The following is a 23442-nucleotide window of genomic DNA, read 5'->3' as shown; positions in this document are numbered from 1 at the left end:
TCGAGACTGAAGTCCTTTCCTTTATCCATATAATGGGAACAAGAACAGGCAGCTATAGTGCAATCTTCTGTATGCTTCTCTGCCGGTGTTGCCTTAGCTGTGTTCTGTAGTGACCACATGTAGATCGAGGGGCGTTTCATTCTGTTCGTTGGGACTTCTCAAGATGGTGACAATTGCAATGATTTTTTTATGTGGATTCCTATTGTGAGGTCACAATAACACTTCATATATGCTGTCAGATGCTGTTTAAACCCCTGCCTATCTGGGCTGGATTTGAACTGATGGGCTAAAGATGCAAGGTTCCCTATTCCATTACCAATCCCCTATACCCTCTTGTCCCTGTCCTCACTATCTCCTTTTTCTTTTCCAACTGACAATTGCAGAGGAGTGGGAAATAATCTCCCTTGCACCTTGAATCTAAGCAGATACATATAGGCGGGTATGGGGGTTTGTGTCTTTTTATCTGATACTGTGATTTTATATTTGGCTTTGGGCATTAGTTCTGAATAGCCCTGAAATTCAAAATACTTTCTTCATTTAATCTTTTCTGCCCTCCCTGTGTATGAAACTGCACTTCAAAGTCCATCCCACAGAGTGGAGAGAATTATCTGTGATGATGATATTGATGTAGGTCGGCTTCCTTAAACTGATTGCTGAGGTGTTGGAAGATGATGCTGTGAGTATGAGGCAAACCCTCCTCTAAAGGTGAAAAGCATCACTCTTACAGTGCTTCCAGCCTGCACAGATGCAACCTTACAGATGCGCATTGGAGAACATAATCCCAACTATACATATAAAATGATGGGGTGTAAATTAGCTGTTGCCACTCAAGAAACAGATCTTGAAGTCACTGTGGATAGTTCTCAGTAAACAACCACTCAATGTGCAGTGGCAGTCAAAAAGGCAAACAAAATGTTGGGAATCATTAAGAAAGGGACAGATAATAAGGCAGATAATATCATTTTGCCTCTATATAAATCCATGGTATGCCCACATCTTGAATACTGCATGCAGGTATGGTTGCCCCATCTCAAAAAAGATATATTGGAATTGAAAAGGTTCAGAAAAGGGCAACAAAAATGGTTAGGGGTATGGAACGGCTTCTGTATGAGGAGAGATTAATAAGACTGGGACTTTTCAGCTTGGAAAAGAGATGACTGAGGGCAGATATGATTGAGGTCTATAAAATCATGTCTGATGTGGAGAAAGTATATAAGGAAATGTTATTTACTCCTGATAACACAAGAGCTGGGGGTCACCAAAGGAAATTAATAGGCAGCAGGTTTAAAACAAAAGGAAGTATTTTTTCACACACTGCATAGTCAACCTGTGGAACGCTTTACCAGAGGATCTTGTGAAGGCCGAGTCTTATGTTTCAAAAAAGAACTAGGTAAATTCATGGAGGATAGGTCCATTAAAGGCAATTAGCCATAATGAGCAGGGACGGTGTCCCTAGCTTCTGTTTGCCAGAAGCTGGGAATGAGCAACAGGGTATGGATCACTTGATGCTTATCTGTTCATTCCCTTTGGGGCACATGGCATTAGCTATTGTCAGAAGACAGGCTATTGGGCTAGATGGACCTTAGGTCTGACCCAGTATGGCCGTTCTTATGTTATTAACTGCATCTTGACATTTCCATTGGAACAGATCCTGTCTTCATCTTTCATTAACAGCTGGGTGGCACTGGCTTGATGTAGGCTATGTTATAACTGTTTTCTTCTTGACTGGATTCCATCCAAATACATTGCAGATCTTTCTTTCTTAAAGAAGAATCCATTCACATGCAATCTCTCTCCCATTCCTTGACTTTTTATTTAAATCAGAAGTGCATTCTGTCCTACTTGTACATATTAGCTCTCATGAGAATTGTTTTAAGAAAGATGAATGCAAACAGAATTTCACTATGGGAAACAGAGCATTCAGTGGACCAACATGAATGATAGGCTGAGAGAAACTTGTTCGCTGCATCTATTCAACATAATCCCTTAACTTTGGCTACTACTGTATCATAGAGTTTATAATGTCTGGAGTTCTTTCAGAGTAAAGAGTAAACTTTATTTTTTTTCTTACATTAAATAGTGTAAACGTTGTCCAGTGTTTTAGCTCTCCAGATCTTGACCTACCTATTTATTATTTATTATTAATAATAATTTATTTATATGAATGTGTTTTGTCTTTCTCCACTTAACACGCATTTTATTTGTCTCTTTGCTAGTGAGGAAATATTTTTGTAGGTTTTATTTTTATATTCTTTTTGTCTGTTAAGAATATGACATTCAGGGCTGTCATGAAGAATGTTAACAACTTTGGGAACTTCAGTTTTACATTGATGTCAGAATTGGGAAGGGGAGTATGGGGGGGTTGTTCCATCTGGACTTCTGTAGTCCTGACTCTCCTGGTGCAGGAAGTATGTGACTGGCTGAGAGGTGAATGTGCCAAACTGAGTGGAATTTTGAAGATTCTGGCTCTCAGACAGCAGTGACTTACAATGTTTTTTTCCCTGTAGTAAGTTATCTTATAGTTGTAGGGCAGTGGTTCTCAAAGTTTTGTATTGGTGACCCCTTTCACATAGCAAGCCTCTGAGTGTCACCCCCCCCTTATAAATTAAAAACACTTTTTAAAATATGTTTAACATTATTATAAATGCTGGAGGCAAAGCAGGGTTTGGTGTGGAGGCTGACAGTTCACAACCCCTCATGTAATAACCTTGTGACTCCCTATAAATCCCGACCCCTAGTTTGAGAACCCCCAAGGGTATTATGCATGTTACTTTGTCTTTTTCCTTGACTCCTTACGCAGTCCCATTTTTTATTTTTGTGGAATTTCTGCATGGCAGCATTTCTCATTTGTTGTTTGTTATGGCATGGTACTAAATAGGAAGCTTTGACAGCCTCTGGCTTTTGTAGTAAGCTTGTAGGATTTCTCACTCACAGTAGCATGCTACCTGAGGACTGTGCGGCCAATATTCTTGCCTTTACATTAGTAGTCTCGTCTTTACATTAATAACAACAAAGGCAAAATACATGGGGAAAATTTCCTGGCATAACTATAGCAAGAAAATAATGTTCTTCTCTAGCTATTCCAGAATAACTCCCTCTTTAGACTCTCTACTCCTAAATAAAAGCATCTTTAATCCAGGATTTCAGAACAGCTATCTCACTATAGCTATGCCAGTTAATGTCCTTGAGTTGACAAGCCTGAAGAGGTTCTGTGGGAAATGGATATGTTGGTGAGTGTGTGAGAGAAACACAGACTGGATGAGTAGTAAAAGAATGTGAGTGAAAAAATAGGAAGGAGTGGGTGTCTGAGTAGGTAGCCTTGTTGATGAAATGGGAAAATTTTGGCACAGAACTCTTCTTATCCCTGGGTCCCTGTCCCTGCATAAACACGTCCTAGTATAAGAATCTAGCTCCAATTTCTATTACTTATCCATGTTGAAGGTAATTTTCAATTGGTGAAATTGAACCAGGGCAGAAGACCTTATGTCCCACTTCAGCCTTTAAAGGGCAAATACTATTAGGGCCCTGATCCAAAGCCCACTAAAATTAGTTGGAGCCTAAGGGTCCCAAGGCTTTCATCCAACTTAAGCTTAAGGGGTGAATAAAATGGTGCACAGAGCCTTCTTCCCAGAGTACATTTTATCCAATATGTTAAAATGTTAGATTGTGGAATGCTTCTAACAGGACTGCTAGCTATATCAACTATATATCAGTCAGAACAACTGCTGTATGCCCAACTCACCAAAGGAGAAAGGTAGCAGAGAGGCCAAAAGAAATGCTTTAAAGACACCCTCAAGATAAACATCAAAAGATGTGGCATCGACACCACACACTGAGAGACAGCAGCTCAGGACAGGGATAACTGGCGAAGACTTGTCAGAGAGGGAATGTCAACTTTTGAGGAAAATCACCTTGCCCTGGTCACAGAAAAATGCCAGAAAAGAGAGGAAAGACAACTGTCATGCAGCAATCACAGCCCAACCCTGTCTTCCAACACCACCTGCAGTGTCTGCCAACGAGCCTGTGAGTCAAGGATCGGACTCCATAGCCACCAAAGGACCCATGAAAACTAAAACCTTTGAAAGAGATCATTCTCAACCTCGAGGGATCACCGACTATATATCAGTCATCAATGCTGGTCTTAAAGGGGCCCCGTCAAGTTAAAATTTGCATGTTCTTTAAACAAACACAACCAACACTTTGTATTTCTAAAAACTACTTAGATTGTTAAAAGCGAATGAATTTAAAGAATTCAAGTCTTCACTTATGCATTTGATTCTCCAGTGCTAGAACAGTGTCACAGGCAATGCAGTGCAATGTTTAGATCCAAGCAAACAGTTTGCTTTGAATTAAAAATGAAAATTTTGATAACGTTTCTAACAATATTGGGCTGTTCAAGGCTCTTATTCTGCAGTTTGTTATGGCTGGATTTTTTTCATTTGTGTGAGCCCTATTGATTTTAGTCCTGTCATATACAATGAACTGCAGGATCAGGGCCTGAATCTTTACTTTTAATAAATGGAGAAACAATCTTGTAATTTGAGTTTAAACACTCTGTTCCTCTCTTGAATCAGGCTGATGGGAATAGTAAGCTATGTGCAGAAACATTATTTCATTTTCTGATGTCAGAAGAGTTTGATCTGCTTGGAATAATCACTGTAGAGATATGTCAAGGAGACAAACCTGTCAGTCTGTTCCCCATAATACGGAAAGCACAGTTCTGAAAACTGGTGCTCGTTTAACGTATTGGCTTGGCAGGAAGAAAACAAATTATTTTGTTAGCTTTCATATGGGACATTGGTCTAGCGGGAGAATGCCTTGTGCCTCATGTAGATACCATAGGTATGTACGGTAGGAGCTCTTTCTTGTCTTTGCATTTTATAGTCATCACTTATAAAGCTCTCCTTTTGAGAAAAAGAACTTGTTCAGATGCTTTCCTCCTGGCCCCCAGGGTAATCTGCTTTTATTTTCACAGTAGCTTTAGTAAAAAAAAATTTCCTCCTACGTAACCTGCTTTTTCATTCACTGCTGTTCTCTTCCTCTTCACTCATGATAAATATCAACCTCCTGTGTCAAATGCAGTTAAGCCTTTTCCAGTATGTAGTGCATTCGAAGTTTTCTCTGTTATATAATGTACACTTTCTCCACTTCTCCACTGAAATTGTCCTTATAAGACTGAGTTAGTGACATAGATGTTTGGGAGTAGGGTGTGGTATCAAAATGATTATAAGAATTTATGTGATGTGAAGATTATAATCTTATATGGATTTATATTTGTATTCAGATTACGCTACATGGCCATAACTTCATATTTGGTTAAACGTGTAGCTTTTATTACTGTTGACAAACATGCCTTTTTTTGTCTTTCTGAATTAAATATAATCTTTGTATATGAGGATATCAGGCTGTATGTTATATAATTAACAGATACCATGCAATGTCTGTGTTTAATGGAATTTCTCTAGGTGTGGGTACAGCTAGAAAAGCGACCCTAAAAACTGTGTCACTTTTCTCAAGGTATCTGCTCTGTGTGTGTCCAAGTAATAGTTTTCTTTAATAATAAACCTCTAATGTTCACACTAGCAGGGGTTTCAGCTGTGCTCTTAGGGTCAGGCCTCCATCACCCTTCTACCTTTCATTCCATGGGAAAACGCTCAATGGATAGACCCCTTCGGGGTTCTAAATGTATTGTGGTTCTTCTGTCCAGGGGGCTGGGGTGCAGAGGCCACGTAGTGGGGCATTAGAACATCTCTGCATGCTGTGGATCTATGTAGCAGCACCCAGGAAGTGGGACTCGTACATCCCTGGCAGTGTGGCTCCATTGTCTTGGATTGGGTGAAAAGAGATATGGCACATGCCAGGGCAAACTAAAGTCTGCAGTAATGGCCATGTTGGTACCTATAAAGGTGGAGAGGAGTCTGTCCTCCACACCTATGGAGATGCTGAGTACGAAACGCCAAGTGAATGGCTCTTGCCAGGTGATTGAGAATTTGGTCTTTGTTGAATTATTTTCACTGGCTGGGTATAAGAGACAGAATTCATTCATGTGTGACCACTCTCCTCTACCCCTGCATGAATTTGCATTGTTGGTACTTAAAAAATCACCTCCTCACTTGCCAACTGACCAACTCTGATATAGAAGTTGGAAAAAAATAGACATGGAACTTGATGTCTTTTGTTTTTAGTTATTTTTGTGACTAACCAAACTGTTAGTTAATCTGGATGATATTTCAGAAAAATGAAAAGAATATAGTGTTGCCATATTTAATGGAGAAAAGAGTGTAGTAGTTAAAGTCAGAGAGAAGCCAAGTTGATGAGTTAAGGGTAATTAAAATACTAATCCTTCAAGCTCTGTGCTGCATGGTCATTTGTAACCACTGGAAAGATATTCATGGCTTCTTTAAGAAAAGAGATGTTGGATTTAGTTTTCCCCTTGCTTTGTGTGTTGCTGTTACACATTCCCTTGTACGCTCTCTGTCACTTTCCAGGTGCTTATCATATGCCTGAAATATAGTTCAGGAAATCTTGGGATGGTAATCTTAACAAAAATAGTCTTTGTGCTGAGACACATCCCAGACCATTGTCCTGATAGAAGTGTTTGGACTGCATATTCATGATTAAAAAGCAGTACCTTAACTGATTGATTGACCACGTGGTAGAAGAGATAATAGGATTCACAGGCTGCCTGATACCCATCACAGAACAAATCTCTGATCTGTTTGTATGTAATAGTTAAACAAGCTTAGGGCTCAGGCTGCCAGTCACCAAATATATTCTTTTCCTCCCTTCCTTCATACCCTTTTTACCCTAATCATTTTTTCAAAAGAAAGCCATTTATTTCTTCAGTCACTACTCTTTCTGATAAAATATCTTAGTAAAATAAATGTAAAATATCTATCCTCTGAAGCAGTTTTGTATTTGGTTGGTAGAGGGATACATTGGTGGAAGAATTTTTCACTGAATGATAGCCTTAGCTTTGCTGAGACATAATTACCATCTGAAGCCAAGATTCCGTGTTTGTTGTTTGCTGGCCTTGTTTTGCTTTTAGAATTCCATGTCTCCGCTTCATCTCTGTCGTAGCTGATGTTCTTCTTTTCTTGAAATCTGCTGACCTGATGCAGCAGCAGAGACTTGAATCAGAAGACCTGAGAGAAGATGTGGAAATTTAAAATCCTGAGTCTCTGAACACTGCTTTTTGTGAAGCACATCTCCAGTATAAAATAGTACTCATTATGGTGATGTAAAGTAGCAATTTATCACTAGAAACAGTGTTGAGAAAAATAGCCACTGTTACTGAGAGACTTCTAAGGTAAATGAAGATGATCTATATAACACATACCCTTCAAGTCTGTTGAATCATGTCCTATTTAGAGTGCAGCATAAAAAGTACTTTAAAAATTGATATAATATCTTAAGAACATAAGAATGACCATACTGGGTCAGACCAATGGTCCATCTAGTCCAGTCTTCCGACAGTGGCCAATGCCAGGTGCTTCAGAGTGAATGAACAGAACAGGCAATCATTGAGTGATCCATCCCCTGTCGTTCACTCTCAGCTTTGGGCAATCTTGGCTGTAACCAAACACAGAAACATTAAATATGGATCTTCATGTACTAAACTGATAAGCCAATCATCATGTCACATTCTTAATTTTTTTTTTGGTTAGCGGTGTTCTTCCTTTTCCCATCCCAAACTGTGATATCACTATCTCCTGCATTCTGCCTTGTCTTTCCAGTCCCACAAACTGTGTGTCTTCAAGGGATCTGGAAGGGGTTCTGTGGAAATTGGCCCGGGTCTGAAATGCATGTTTATGAGCATTTTACTCTCATTTTTCTCTCACTACCCTTTTATTACCTTTTCTCGCTATTTTACATATGCCTTTTGTCACTACAGCTGTCCTTCTGCACGAAGGAGTGAACTGAGCTCCCTTTAGTGTTTCATTAATGTCAATCCTGATCATCTGGCAGATGTTGTTGAATGACACAAGGCTGACCTCCTCCCACAGATGATCTGTAATGCCCTGTGCATCTGCCATGTTGGTGGGTGAATGACAGAGCCTGAAACTGGAAAGAATGTTTCCCACTGGGTGCTTCCTTTAGGAAACTAAACTGTTCATATGAAAGAATGTTTGTGTTCTAAGGTTTTAAGGCCGAAAGGGACGGTTACAATAATTAATCTGATTTTCTACAAAACAGGCTGTAGAACTTCACACAGTAATTCTTCCATCAAGTCCAATAACTTGTAATTGAACATGTAGAAAGGCACCCACTCTCAATTTAAAGACCCCAAGTGGTGGAAAATCTACTTCTTCCCTTGGTAAACTAATTCAGATGGTTAATTATTCTCATTATTAAATGGTTCAGAAAGTCTCTTAGTTGGGATAGGCAATGTGACCTCCTGAATAGAACACTGGACTAGTACTCTTGGCACCTTGGTTCTGTCCTTGTCCTGCAATCAGTTTGTTGCGTGACCTTCGGCAATTCATGTCACCTCCCTGTGCCTTGATTTCCCCATCTTATAATGGGGAAAATGATACTGAGCTCCTTTGTAAAGTGCTTTGGGCTTCACTGATGAAAAGTGCTATGGATAATCTGTGTGGTGTTATGATTATTAGTAGCAGTAGTCTGGCTAATTTACTGCAAAGAAAAATAAACCTCCCATGTTGCAAATGTGAGTTAATGGAGAAAGAAATTATCATGCATGTATTGAATATATTGATGATCAAAATCTTTAACTGGAGAACTCTTTACATTGTGCAGCAATTTTAGACAAATAAATTGTTCTCACTGTTGTTTAGAAAGAAGAAAAATCGGTGGTCTTGCTGCCTGGCATATCTGGTTTAGGCTGCGGTAACTCATTAGAAGATTCTAAAGTATGCAGGATTACATAGATGGGACCCTATCTTGTCAAGTTAAATATGGTGCACTGTGATTCTACTGTAAAACTAATATGTGGACAATCCAAAGACACCCTACTGTAGTTGGACAAATTATCTGACTTTTTTACCTTTATGGCAATTTAAAAACATAGCAATTTTTTAAAAAGTGAAGTACAGACAAAATTGCTCCTGGCTTCTTTATTCATTATATGTTTTTTCCAATTTGTGTGGATTCAAAATTAAGCATTATTTGTATTTATTTATTTATTTACACCTCTACCTCGATATAATGCTGTCCTTGGGAGCCAAAAAATCTTACCGTGTTATAAGTGAAACCGCATTATATCGAACTTTCTTTGATCCGCGGGAGTAAGCAGCCCCACCCCCCAGAGCACTGCTTTACCGCGTTATGTCCAAATTCATGTTATATAGGGTCGCGTTATATCTAGGTAGAGGTTATTTTGTGATTTAAATATTCATTAGCTATTCAAATACAGTGCAACTATTTGACCACAGATATATGGTCCTCCAGACTTGTCACTCTGGACACGTCTCTTCATCTCAGTATACCTACTAATAAAAATACAGCGCGATCAAGAAGTGGATCTGACAATTCATTTCTCATGATTGTTTGTTGATATAGTCAGCATCCCTTGCTATGTCTTAGGGTCTGATTCTGAGAGTTGCGGCTAACAAGTACATAGATAAGACTAATTATGAAAATTCATCAGTACAAATATGTTATTTTGTTCCATTTTATTTCCATTATGTAGCACCCCATGAGACAAAAGAAAAGAAGTTTCTGACTCAAAGAATTTTTATGGGCATGATCCTGAGAGTTGCTGAGCTCCCATTGAAATCATGTGTCCGATCCTTCACTCTTTGTAGTTGACAAAAGCAGGATTGGACCCAGAGATGGTAAGTTGACAGATATCTGACCTGCATATTTCATACAGTATCATGCACACCTAAATGCTATATAAATAATGTGGAACAAAATAGCTTGTTAATTATTTATATTGCCAGATATTTATAAGCAGTGTCATCTATGCACTTATCAGTTTTATGTTTCAAGTTAGAATATCTTTTTATGGTATAGGAGACTGATGATACTAATTACAGTCAGAGCACAATCCAGACAAGTATTAAACAAGTTCTTCATCTCCCAAAGCTGTTCAGTCTTGACCTACAGCCAAAAAACAATTAATGACTATTCGTTTAACTGCAGTATGCATCATTGTCAAATGAGAAGTTAATACATTTGGTGTACATACGAACAACCCATGTGTCAGAACAATGTTTCATCCCGTCCAGTATCCTATCTTTCTGTGGTGGCCAGTGCCATATATTTCAGAGGGGATGAACAGAACAGTGCAGTTTGTCGAGCAATCCAACTCCTGTTGTCCAGTCCCAGCTTCTGGCAGTCAGAGGCTAAGGGAAACCCAAAGTACGGGGTTGCATCCCTGGCCATTTTGGCTAATAGTCATTAGTGGATTTATCCCCATGAACTTATCTAATTCTTTTTTGAACCTAGTTATACTTTTGACCTTTTCAACATCCCCTGGCAACAAGTTCCACAGGTTGACTATGCATTGTGTGAAGAAGTAATTCCTTATGTTTGTTTTAAACCTGCTGCTTATTAATTTCATTGGGAGACCCTTGGGTCATGTGTTTATGTGAAGGGGTAAATAATAACTTTCTCCGTACCATCCATGATTTTATAGACCTCTGTCATATCTCCTTTTCCCCCCCCTTAGTTAACTTTTTTCTAAACTGAACGGTCCCCGTCTTTTTAATCTCTCCTAATCTGGAAATTGTTTCATGCTCCTAATCAATTTTCATCACCTTCTCTGCATCTTTTCTGATTCTAATACGTCTTTTCTGAGATGGAGCAAGTAGAACTGCATGCAGTATTCAAGATGTGGGTGTATCGTGGATTTATATAGTGGCATTATGTTTTATTATCAATCCCTCTCCTTAACGTTTCTGACATTCTGTTAGCTTTTTTGACTGCCCCTGTATATTGAGCAGACAGAGGACTACCCACAATGACTTCAAGATCTCTATCTTGAGTAGTAACAGCTAATTTAGACCCCATCATTTTGTATATATAGTTGGATTTATGTTTTCCAACGTGCATTACTTTCATTTATCAACATTGAATTTCATCTGTCATTTTATTGTCCAGTCACCCAGTTTTGTGAGATCCCTTTGTAATTCTTGACAGTCAGCTTTGGATTTAATGACCTTGTGTAATTTTGTAGTGTCTGCAAATATGCTGCCTCACTGTTTACCCCTTTTTTCAGATAATTTATGAATATGTTGACCAGCACAGGTCCCCATACAGATCCTTGAGGGACCCCCGCTATTTACCTCTCTCCATTCTGAAAACTAACCATTTATTCCTACCCTTTGTTTCCTGTCTTTTAATCAGTTACTGATCCATGAGAGGACCTTTCCTCTTATCCCATGACTGCCTACTTTGTTGAAGAGCCTTTAGTGGGGGATCTTGACAGGTTTACTGAAAGTCCAAGTACACTATATTCACTGAATCTATAGTCTATATGTTTTTGACCCTCTCAAAGAATTCTTATAGATTGTTGAAGCACGATTTCCCTTTACAGAAGCTGTATTGACTTGATCCCAACATATCGTGTTCATCCATGTGTCTGATAATTCTGTACTGTAGTTTCAATCAGTATGCCTGGTACTGAAGTTAAGCTTACCAGCTTGTAATTGCTGGGAGCCTTTTTTTAAAAATTGGCATTACATTAGCTGTACGCCAGTCATCTGGTATAGAGGCTGGATTTAAGTGATAAGATACATATCATACCACAGTTAGTAATTCTGCAATTTCATATTTGAGTTCTTTCAGAACTCTTGATTGAATACCATCTGGTCTTGGTAACTTATTCCTGTTTAATTTACCAATTTGTTCCAAAACCTTCTCTATTGACACCTGTAATTGGGCCTTGTAGGTTATGATTATTCACATTAGTCAGATAAACTTAGTGCACTCTTGTCAATGTCTTTGTTTTTAGAAGGTTACAGTTTGGCATTAGGCTGTGGGGAATCTTCTTCTACATAACTAGCTGAAGAAGAAAAACAAGTGGCTGCAGACAATAGAAGAGTCTTGGCGCATCCTGGGGCCTGACTGAGAGCCCATTGAGGTCAAATCAAAGACTCCTTTTAACTTCATTAGGTTTTGGACTGGGGTAGTCTAATCGATTTAATCCTTCCTTTGGTATAACAGCATCTCTTTTAATAGAGTTTAAAGGGTTTAACTTAGTTCTGTTACATCAGGAATCAGACTTCCCTGATATAGTGTCAGTTTCCAGCAGAGAATGCATGAAGACCACAAGCATCAAAGATTTGAAATGTTTCTCCAGTAATAGTTGTGTCATCCTAGTTACTAGTGGATATTTGTCCACATCTAAAAGTCAACACACAATTAATCATAACTGAAAGCCTCCGCTCAAGACTAGAATAGCAGAGATGATGTATAGTGAGGTCAGAATTCATAATGCATGGCGAAGCTTGTGTGGAGAAGCTTGCACACTGCCTAGCTCCATCTGGAGCAATCAGACCATAAAGTCAATCAAGCACTAGATTAATCCAAAATCTTAAATTAACTGATAAAAAAGAAATTATTTACTAATTTAAAAAAAAGTTAGGTTGTAAATTTATGGAATACGATGACCTAGAATTGTGGAAACCCTATTTACTATGCGTACAACAACATTTTTGCTCATTGGGATACTTTCATTAGAAACACATCACATTTTTGTGACTGTCCTTGGGAGACTATAGTAAAATTATTCCTAGAGCACTCATTAGGACAATTCAAACTATGTAATGTAAAATCATGTAGCAGTTCTCAATTCCTTAAAGGTTAAGTAAAGGGATTAAAATCTGTCAATGTGGCTCTTTCTTTCAAGGGAACAGGCATCTGATTCTATTTCACATATGAAATGTTTTCAATTCTCAAAATTGTGTAAAGGTGCTATTATTGTAATACCTGTTGAATGGCAAGACACTCAGTCTTTTCTAAGCATTCTAATAGTTTGAGGATTTGTCCTAGTTTTCTTCCATTCACCATCTGTCAGCTTTCTGTAAGCCATGCTGTCTAATAATTAAGGGTCTGGTTGGCACTGGATATAATTTATTAGCCTTGGCTTTATCTGTAGCTTGGCTAAAGTTAGATTTTTTTTATGTCCTTGATTAGCTTGCTATGTAGAGCTTGTGTTTGCAATAAAACAGGATATAAAATTGCATTGCACTAATACTATGCTAGGTGTTAAAATGAGAGTCTAAATTCAGTTATCATGCTTCACAGCTACCTGCAGATGTTTCAGAAACATATCTAAGTTGTTCCCTTAAAAATAAATATATAGTTTTTTTTTTAATGTAATTGCAGGTTTCGCTTTTACATGGTTAAATTCCTGCTAGACGATATAATCACACAAAAAAGTTAGATTGATTAAAGGCTTTGAGGCTACATAGATCCAGACCTTCTTTGGAATTAGGTATGTTTCCACATCATATATTTTCTTCCAAATATTTAAAGCTAATAAACAGTGTATAATCTAAACCTTTGTTGTTAACAGTTAGTCTCACTTCTGTATAAAGAAATTGCATCTCTCCTAATTCCTAAATTCTTCTTTCATAGAATATTTAAATGTGACCTTGAAATTAACTAGTATCATTTTCCTAGTCCATTTGTAAGATTGTATATAATGATTAGGGCACTGCAGTTGTTTAACACTGTAGTATTTCATGATTAGTCCTACACACTCTGTTGAAATTCTGAGGAGGATTGGTCCTATGGTTAAGGTACTAGATAGGGGCACAAGAGACCTGGGTTCTGTTCCTTGCTCTGCCAAATTCTTCCTGTGTAATCCTGGGCAAGTCACTTAGGGCAAGAGTTTCCAAAGTGATTTTAGGGTGTTTCAGTTTTTGGTTTCCCAACTTGTGATACTGTAACAAAATCCTTATTTTTCAGAGGGATGAGTGTTTAGAACTTTCTTTAAAGGAGCATGCTTTTCAGACTCTTGTGCAGAGCACCCAAAAATAAGGGTACCTAAGGTACACAGATTGCCCATCTTAAAATAAGTGTCAAGAATAACTAGTCACTTTTGAAAATCTTGACTTTGTAATATTTCTGTACCTCAATTTCCCATCTGTTAAAAGTGGGTAATACTTCCTTTCATAGAATCATAGGGCTGGAAGGGAACTTGAGAGGTCATCTAGTCCTGTCATCTTTTCTTGCCTATTTAGATAGTTTCTGCCTTGAAGAAATAATCTCATACAGTAGAAGGGAAAACCTTTCTTAGAGATGTTTAAAATGTTGATGTGACTTTTTGCTGCGTGTTGGGTTGTGTCTCAGTGATTATGGGAAATGTATATTGAGTTGGGACGTGTTTGAGTTCTTTCATCCTTGATTATTGCTAGATGCAGCTCTAGACATAGGCATCAGTGTTGGAAGATACAAGTGGGACTAATGCTGTACATCATTGGTTCTAAACTAGGGGTCTCCTTGGGGGCTCTGAGCAAGTTTCAGGGGAGCTGCCAAGCAGGGCCAGCCTTAGACTCATTGGGGCCCAGGGTAGAAAGCTGAAGCCATGCCACATGGGGCTGAAGCCAGGCTCCTGAGCCCCATCACCCGGGGCTGAAGCCGAAGCCTGGGCAACTGTAGCTTTGCGGCAGCCCCATTGCCCTGCTTTCTACCCCCTAACACCGGTCCTGGCTTTTATGTGCAGAAAATCAGTTATTATGGCACAGATGGGCCATGGAGCTTTTATACCATGTTGGGGGGGGCCTCAGAAAGAAAAAGGTTGAGAACCCCCGCTGTACGTCATATTTTGAGACGGAGAATGCTTAGACATATCAGTATTGTTCAGATTAATGCAATAGTCTTGTATTACCTTTTGAAATATCCTGACTTATTGGTCAGCATCGCTATTTATATTAGGCCCATGAGTCCTTTTAAGCACTTAAATAGGAAATATGCTAACACTGTTAAAATGAAAATTTTTAGCCACCATTTAAAAACTGATTTTTCAGTAGTTATCATACTTAATCTTGAGTGAATCTTAGATGTCACTTTGTGGCAACTTGAGGCAAGTTTTGAGTTTTTAATGATTACCAATCCTTGTCTATCTTGTTTTGAGTAAGATGGATGTTGGCCCCAGTCAAAACAGCACAGTCATAATACTACTAAATAAATCCATGGTGTACCCACATCTTGAATACTGTGTCCACTTCTGGTCGCCTGATTTCCAAAAGGATATAGTGGAACTTGTTGTTATGACCAAAAGTGTGATGGGGTTTAAAAAAAAACTCTTGATGAGTTAATGGAGGCTATGTCCCTCAGTGATTGTTAGCTAAGATAGTCATGGATGCAAACCCATGCTTGGGATGACCCATAACCTCTGTCAGAAGCTGTGGGGCGGGGGGCAAAGATAGGTGTGGATCAGAACTGCATTGTTCAGTACACTCACACTGAAGTTCTGGTACAGGCCACTGTCAGAGACAGGATACCGGGCTAGTTGGGCCATTAATTTGACCCAGTATGACAGTTCTTATATTCCAGTGGGAGACTGCATTCCTATTGATGTCCGTGGGAGTTGGATTGGACCCATAATCCATCTTTTTCTACCTTTTTAAATATATTTTTATTTTGTTGTGTATTTGAGTGCTTGTGAAAGATGCAGTTGTCCCTATAACACACTGCTACTGCTCCTCTTTCTTATTTTCAAGGGATCACTTCTAACCATGAGTAGTTCATTGAGCATTCAAGTCTTTGACTACTCTGAGATGCAGCAAGAATTCCATTTGTGATAACTGTATTGTGATGTAGACCAGTGGTTTTCAAACTGTGGGTCGCGACTCAGTACTGAGTCACAGAATGTAAGGCACTGGGTCGTGGCAGCTCTGATCAGCGCTGCTGCCCGGGCCTTTAAAAGTCCCATCGATGGTGCTGCCCAGCTAATGCAGGCTAGTGCCTACCTGTTATGACACCGTGCTGTGCCCCGGAAGGGGCCAGCAGCAAGTCTGGCTCCTAGGCGGGAGGGGCCACGGGGCTCCCTGCGCTGCCTCTGCCCCGAGTACTGGCTCCGCACTCCCACTGGCTGGGAACTGGCCAATGGGAGCTGGCGGAGGGGGAGACAGTGCTTGTGGGCGAGAGCTGCACGGAGCTGCTTTCATGCCTCTGCTTAGGAACTGGACCTGCTGCTGGCCGCTTCCGGGGCACAGTGCGGTCCATGGTGCCAGGACAGGCAGAAACTCTGCCTTAGCACCCTCACTGTGCTGCTGCCCGGGATCTGCCAGAGGTAAGCCCATGTCCCTATCCCCTGCCTCAGCCCTGAGTCCCCTCATACCTAGAGTCCCTTCCTGCATCCCAAACCTCTCATCCTATTGCCAATAACTTGTCTTTTTTTTACACAACCATGTTATCTTGCCACTTAAAGGGTGAGATCCTGCCACTATACAAGTCAATGAGAGTTTTTTCCTCTTCTCACCCCTGTTTGAAAGATCTGAGAAACTAAGTATATTCAGAGAGCCTGATTTTCAGTGGTGGTATGTGTGATGCTGGCAGGCCAGATACCAGCTCACGCCAAGGCCCTTAGGCCTTGCTGGACACTGACGAATGTATAGCTGGAAACCGGTCACGCTCACCTGTGTTAGCATTGTTATAATAGATTTTACATTGATAAGAATGTATTTAGTCTGTATCTGTATCTTACTCATAATATCTGTATTATATGTTTATAAGGTAATATTTTGTGTGTTTGCTCTGTAACTATAAAAGTGTTTGCTAAAACTGTAAAACCCCACAGTCAGGAGAGAAGCATTACCAAGTGTGAAATACTAGTTTACCACAAGAAGTGTCATCTTCTGCCCAACCAAAAAAGGTTGTTGTGGTACATCAATGGACAAATGACTTTGTTGATTGTTTTCCCCGGACCCCTGAAGAGGGGACAGGCACAAACACTCATCACATCACATCTTAATCACTGGCAAAAAGGAGTAAAAATACCTGTCAAGAAGAAATTGTCATTGCTATGGTGCCTGGAATTTGAAAAAGGCAATATTTCTAAGCATACGCAGGGGACCCACAAACTGCTTAGACTGAGTTAGCCTTAAAGGATATGTGGAACTTGTACATTTCAGTAGCTTCTATTACTTTTTGGAGCCTAAGACTGTAACTTATTTGTGTGTGTATATGTTTACTTTTGTTAACCTTGTAAATAACTCTCTTGTTTCCTTAGTTAATAAATCTTCAGTTAGTTTATTATAGGATTGGCTACAAGCCTTACCTTTTGTGTGTGATCTGAGGTGCAGTTGACTTAGGAAAGTGCCTGGTCATTTGGGACTGAGAGTAACTTGAATATTGTTGTGATAGATGCTCCTTTACACCAAAAATCGCAAAGGCAGGCTTGTCAGGGTGTCAAGATAGACTGGAATGCCCAAGGCGACTCTCTGTGACTCCATCATAAGGCTGTTATAGTGCTTGAGGACTTCACACTTGATTGGTGAAATCTAATTATAGAACACACAATTTGGGGTATGTGCCCTGTTTCTGAACAGTCTTCTCTGAGTTGGCAGTCATGCTCCTGAGCTACTCTAGATCAGTGGTTCTCAAAGCCTGTCCACCGCTTGTTCAGGGTAAGTCCCCTGGCGGGCTGGGCCAGTTTGTTTACCTGCTGCGCCTGCAGGTTTGGCTGATTGTGGCTCCCACTGGCTGTGGTTAGCCGCTCCAGGCCAGTGGGGGCTACGGGAAGCGGTGCAGGCCAAGGGATGTGCTGGCCGCCCTTCTTGCAGCCCCTATTGGCCTGGAGTGGCGAACCGCGGCCAGTGGGAGCCGTGATTGGCTGAACCTGTGGACGTGGCAGGTAAACTGGCCCAGCCTGGCCTGGCAAGGGCTTTCTCTGAACATGCGGCAAACGGGCTTTGAGAACCTCTGCTCTAGACAGCTTGACAAAGGGGGATTTCCCTTCCCCTGGGATTTGTGCCTTTTATGAGCCCTTGATTCAACATATCAATCAGCAGTTTCTGCAGCCTCCAAAACCGTGGAAGGTATATTTTGTCAGACAGAAAAAGTAGAATTATTTTTCCTCCTTGGCTTCTTTCACATACAGTAACCATAGGTATCACTTGTAATAATAGTAAGCTAAAAAAAAATCTGGTTTAATTTTTTTTTTAAAGTTGGCTATATCTCTTTTGAAGATTAACTGCCAATATAATATGTAATTAAGTTCTCTTTGGAAATTTCACCCAGGATTTCAGGTTTTCTATCTCATCATTCTCATTACCATGGCAAATCTCAAGGGGAAGTAGCTTCCTTGCAGATCAAGTGCTACCGGATGAATCTCTAGCTAAATCTTTAAGACTGACTGACTGGATATTCAGATTATGTCCATCACTGGTCCTGTTATCATGCTACCATATTTTTGGGTGACCATGTGATTGCTGGCCATGTAGCGACATTCCATGGTAAACGTGCTTTGTAATTTGTTGGTCTTCCATTCTAATAAGGTGTCCATACCAGGAAAGTCAAACCAGTGCTGATAGAGGTGGTTTCTGGATTTGGCTACAAATATCATCATTGCTGATGTTGTCCTGCCACTTTCTCCTCTGCTGTAAAATACATTCCTATAAGAAGCATTCAGTTTTTGCTATTACGTTAAAGGATTTTCCCAAAATGCTGTATTGTAGTTCTGAACTGATCTGCTAGAACTTCTGCCACTAGATGTTATCTTTTATAATGTGTCTTCTCTGTGAATTAAACTATACAATATTTATCCCAGCCAAGATATTTAGTGATATCACAATATAGCTCCTATAGCTTTGAATTAGTTTCTAAAAGGTTTTAATACAAGTATATTTTAATCAAAATATTTAATATTGGGCTACTTAAAAGGAAAAAAGTGAGTATGGGGTCATCCTATTCCAATCAACTTGCGTACAGCTGGTGAGTGAGAATGGGTGTATGCTACTTGTATGGTAATGACTACATTATTGATATAATTTTCCACTTGCAATACTGTAGTTCATAATTTCTAAGAGTTAGAAGCAGTTGGATGCGTGTGGTGATAATAAATGCTAAGACTCACAAAGTACATCTCCCAGCCCTGAATACTTTATGAATATTTTTAGCTTACCAGTAAAATTGTTCATGCCTTTCTTTGCCTGAGAGAATTACTGCTTCCATTGCACATCAGTAGTCTTAATGTGATTGGATGTAGGCTTTCTGATGATAAACCAAGATGCTTCTCAGGATTTCAGCAGGTTTATTTGTGGTTACAGCAATTCTAAAACCTTTGAAGTTACTCTGTCATACTTTTAACCAGTTGAATCCCTGATCAGGTAGGAGAAAATGTGGAAAGAGCAAAGCTAGATATCTTTGGAAATAATTAACACCTTTAATCAATCCTCAGTAATTCTCAGTAATTCTGGTGTAAAAGTCAGACATATATGCTGCTGTGTGGTGTTCATTTTGTTAGGGAAGCCCAATGAAGTGCACTTCAGAACTTCTATTTTTTATTTGGATACTTAGTCATGTATTGGTATCTTTCTCTTGGAAACTATTTGCAAAATTTGTTAAGTGTTCAATGCTAAGAAAGTTCTAGCCATCTTTAATAAATGGACTGTTCAAAGCAGAGAACAAATGCAGGACTTGATGGATGTTGTCCAGGGGTGACTCTATCTTTTGCTGCACCAAGCACGGCAGTCAGGCAGCCTTCAGTGGCGTCTCTGAGGGAGGTCCGCCGGTCATATGGATTCGGTGGCGTTTCTGCGGGTGATCTGTTGGTCCTGCGCCTTCGGTGTACCCACCACTGAATTGCCGCCGAAGCCGTGGGACCGGCGGACCTCCCGCAGGCATACCGCCGAAGGCTGCCTGACTGCCACCCTCACAGTGACCAGCACGCCACCCCCACAGCTTGCCGCCCCAGGCACACGCTTACTGCGCTGGTGCCTGGAGCCGCCCCTGATGTTGTCTATGAAAATGAATTAAATGAAAAGATTTAGAAAAGCCTTTCCACTCATCACCATTAACATTTTAAATGTTTTTTCTGTATCCTGAACATCCAGAGATAATACCATAATGAGTCTTTGAAATGCCTGAAAGTAACCTACAAACAGTACTCCTGTCTATAAGATTTTGCTGAGTCAGCATAAGTAAATGAATACGCATAGAATAAACTCAGGAGTAAAACTCAAGGGGTGACCCTGAAGTCTTTAGAATTTCTCTATGCAGTTATATGATACTTAGCATCATAGTTGCAGTACCTGGCCTGGGCCGGGGAAGCTAATGATCCAACCAGTGGACCAAATGCAGTGATGAATCCTGGTCATGGGCCACCTGAGGCACATTGTGCATACACTAAGAAGTGGTGCCTAACAAGGTTATCATCACTACACTAGAAAGGCCCATATATCAATTGCTTCCCTCTTTCACCTGAACTGTCCAGGGCATTTAGAAAAAAAGTAATTGTAGCTTTACTTAGGCCTTTAAAGAGCTGATTCCAGGATACTGGTAGGAGGTGTTGCAAAATATCTGCAGATACGTGGTGTAGGAGAATACGAGTTACTATGGAACAAGAGGAAAGACAAATCTAGGCAAGCAATAAAAGAACCAAAGCTTAATGCTTATACTGAGGTGGAGGAAGAAATGTGAGGATAGGATAGGGGGAGGAAAGGAAGAGGGCTCAGAGAGCTGGAATTTTACACTGTGTTCCAGATTATACAGAAGGGGTCTCCTATTGTATCAATAACTGAATTGGAGATATAGTAGTGGTGGCTGTAGTGGGGATTTGAAAAGCAAGGGAAGTCCCAAACTGGCTTAAAAATGATGAAATTAGAAAAAAATTGGGGTTCTTTTCATTTGGTTTCTGGATGTTTAAGGCAAACTTGAGTCATACCTTCTAGTTTATCTCCGCAACTATAAGGGCTAGAATCCTTTTTCCCCCCAAAGTGAAAGCTGAGATTCTCGGATAATCACTTATCTCCAGCAACTGGGGATTTAACTAAGATGCCACATATCCCAAAAGTGGAGTCACTGAGTCATCCTGAAGCCTTTTTTTTTTTTTTTCTGTTATCCAGAATGTCAAGTTTGGCTTATTGCCTGTATTTGTAAAGATACTGAGTGCTGTTTCAAGTATGAATGATCCATTCAAATGCCACAATCTAAGCCATGCACATGCACCAGATTTTAAGTGAAGACAATAAGTGACTCTTCCAGTTTCTGTATCAGGTGTGTTGCCTGCAAAATTGCTCAGGAACAGTTTGTATTATATTTTCAGATTTGATCTAAATTGAGAGAGAATATAGCGTGCTGTGAGCATTCTGGAATGCCACCCCCAGTACTCTTAGAAATGATCTTTTGCACATGATCTTTGTATGAGATTGTGATGGAGTGGACTAGTCCCGGAGCACCTCTAGTGGAGGCCTTAGGGCCCTGCCACACCCAGTCCCAGAGAGGAACAGATAAGTCCTCCAAGTGGCCTAGAGTGGCTGCAGGAGAAGCAGGCAATCAGAGAGGCTGCAGGAATGGCCAGTCAGGGGCCAGGAGACCATATAAAAAGGAGCAGTAGAGCCAGTCAGTTAGTTGCTGCTTGGAGCTGGAAGAGAATGGTTGAGGTTACTGGCTGGCAGAAAGAGCAGTAGGATCATAGACAGCTCAGTGTAGGCAGGGACTGGGGGAGCAAGAGAGAACCTGACTGGCTGCTGGGACTGAGTAAGGACTGAGCCCTGGGAGGGCTGCAGGAAGATAGTGTCTCCAGGGAGGAAGCCCTGGGGGTATGGCCCCATACCAGGGCCGAAACTACTTAAAGATTGAGCCCAGGGAGAGCTAGAGAGACACCAGCAGAAGGGTACTGAGATAGGCCCTTTGTGGACGATATATCCTGGAAGGGGTGTTTTCTGATTCACGTACAGACTGTGTGTGAGTCTTGGCCAGAGGGCTGAGTCACTGAAAAAATGCTTGGGAAACCATTGACTAGGGTCACCAGAACTGAAAGACTGCAGAGACGCCTGACCAGAACGGGGTGCTTGCAAGAGGTAGGTGCAGTGCCATTACGGAGAGACACCTTTGTCCCTATGTTGCCAGCAATTCTTCAATTCGTTTGGCATCCTCTATAAACTAGGGTAATTTATTGTATGAGATGAACAGCGTCATAGATCGCTTGCTGATATGTGTCTGTAAAAGTGGTTTGTATGTCTGCCTTTGTTCAAGTCTAGAGGATATTTCTTTTTCACCATTCCTTCCCCAATCATGAATATGTAAATAAGATGAAATGCTAGTTCGTGGTGGCACAAAGGAGGGGAGATGGGGCAGAGGTGTATATGTGTTCTGTAAGTGGTGTTATTGAGCAAAGATCTGCAGTTTAGAGTTTGAAGGTTAGCTTTTAGAGATCTGAATGAAGGAGGTGTATATGAAATGTGATGTTGACCACAAAGCAATAGGCTTCTTCTGTGTCAAAGGGTGGGATTATCCTCTCTATCTGTACTGTCTGAAGTACATGTGACCAATGAGGTGTGTTCTGCTTTCCCCAGAGTATTTACAACTTGTAACTGGTTGCTCTTTAGATATCACAGTTCGAATTGCAACCCAGTTTTTAAATTGCCCACCATATATGAAGAACACCTGAATGCACAGTATATGCAGTTGCAGCCTCTTGTTCTCCTACAAAAGAGCCAACATGTGTGATCCACTTACTTAAAGAGAGTTTTAGTCTGTAAAACTCTTTGAAGATGAAAAATGTTATATTATTGCTATAAACACTTCTACCCTGATAAAACACAGTCGTGGGGAGCCAAAAATCCCTACTGCGTTATAGGGAAACACCGTTATATCAGGGTAGTGATGGCAGGGCTCCATTGGTGATTTAAAGGGCCTGGGAGTTCCCGCAGTAGTCGGATCCCCGGACCCTTTAAAGTGCTGCCCTAGCCCCATGGCTGTAGCCCCAGGATAGCGGCGGCAGGGCTCCAGCAGTGATTTAAAGGGCCCAGGGCTTCCTGCAGCAGCCGGAGCCCCTTTAAAGCACTGCCCGAGCCCCACTGCTACCGTGCTATACAGGAACCCATGTTATATTGGGTCACGTTATAGCGGGGTAGAGGTGTAATAGGATTAGGCTGGGTCATTGCCAGAGGCGCATAATGATGATTAAACTGCGATGCAATAACTACCTATTTTATGTCATAAATAATGCCCCAGAAGGGGGACTGTAGTCTTCTCCCTACTGGCCACAATAATTTGCAGCTGTTTTCAGAAATAGAAAAAACAATCAGCCACCTTAAGTTTTAGGCTCTGAGAAGTATACCAAAAAAGTGTTGTATGCTATGGAATACCCAGATGAAAATGCATACAGTAGTCCATAGCAAAGGTTGTGATGAGAGGAGAGAGATGTAGTATTGCATGTAACTTCTTATGCATCACTCTGTGTTCAGGATATTTTTAAAAGTGGAGTTTTAGAGCCAAATAAAACAGTGGTTTTTAAGTATTAAAATGGGAGCTCATTAGAGATGTTACATTTCTGTTCTGCATCCAAGCCCATTTAAT

At 40.4% G+C, this 23442-nt stretch overlaps 1 protein-coding gene across 2 annotated transcripts in view; it reads left to right on the top strand.

Moving 5' to 3' along the window:
- The window catches only part of JAKMIP1 (janus kinase and microtubule interacting protein 1), a 265410-nt gene that overhangs the window by 4965 nt on the left and 237003 nt on the right, over nt 1–23442 (top strand). The window contains exon 2 of one of the 2 annotated variants that reach the window (XM_050947695.1): nt 9653–9797. The exons of the other annotated variant lie outside the window; for it this stretch is intronic. The gene's annotated coding sequence lies outside the window, so the exon portion shown is untranslated. The remainder of the gene's footprint in view (nt 1–9652; nt 9798–23442) is intronic. 2 annotated transcript variants of the gene reach the window in all.

This window comes from Gopherus flavomarginatus, chromosome 3, assembly GCF_025201925.1.
Source record: "Gopherus flavomarginatus isolate rGopFla2 chromosome 3, rGopFla2.mat.asm, whole genome shotgun sequence".
NCBI lineage: Eukaryota > Metazoa > Chordata > Testudines > Testudinidae > Gopherus > Gopherus flavomarginatus.
The sequence above is the reverse complement of the archived record's forward strand: the minus strand, read 5'-3'. Positions and strand labels throughout refer to the sequence as shown.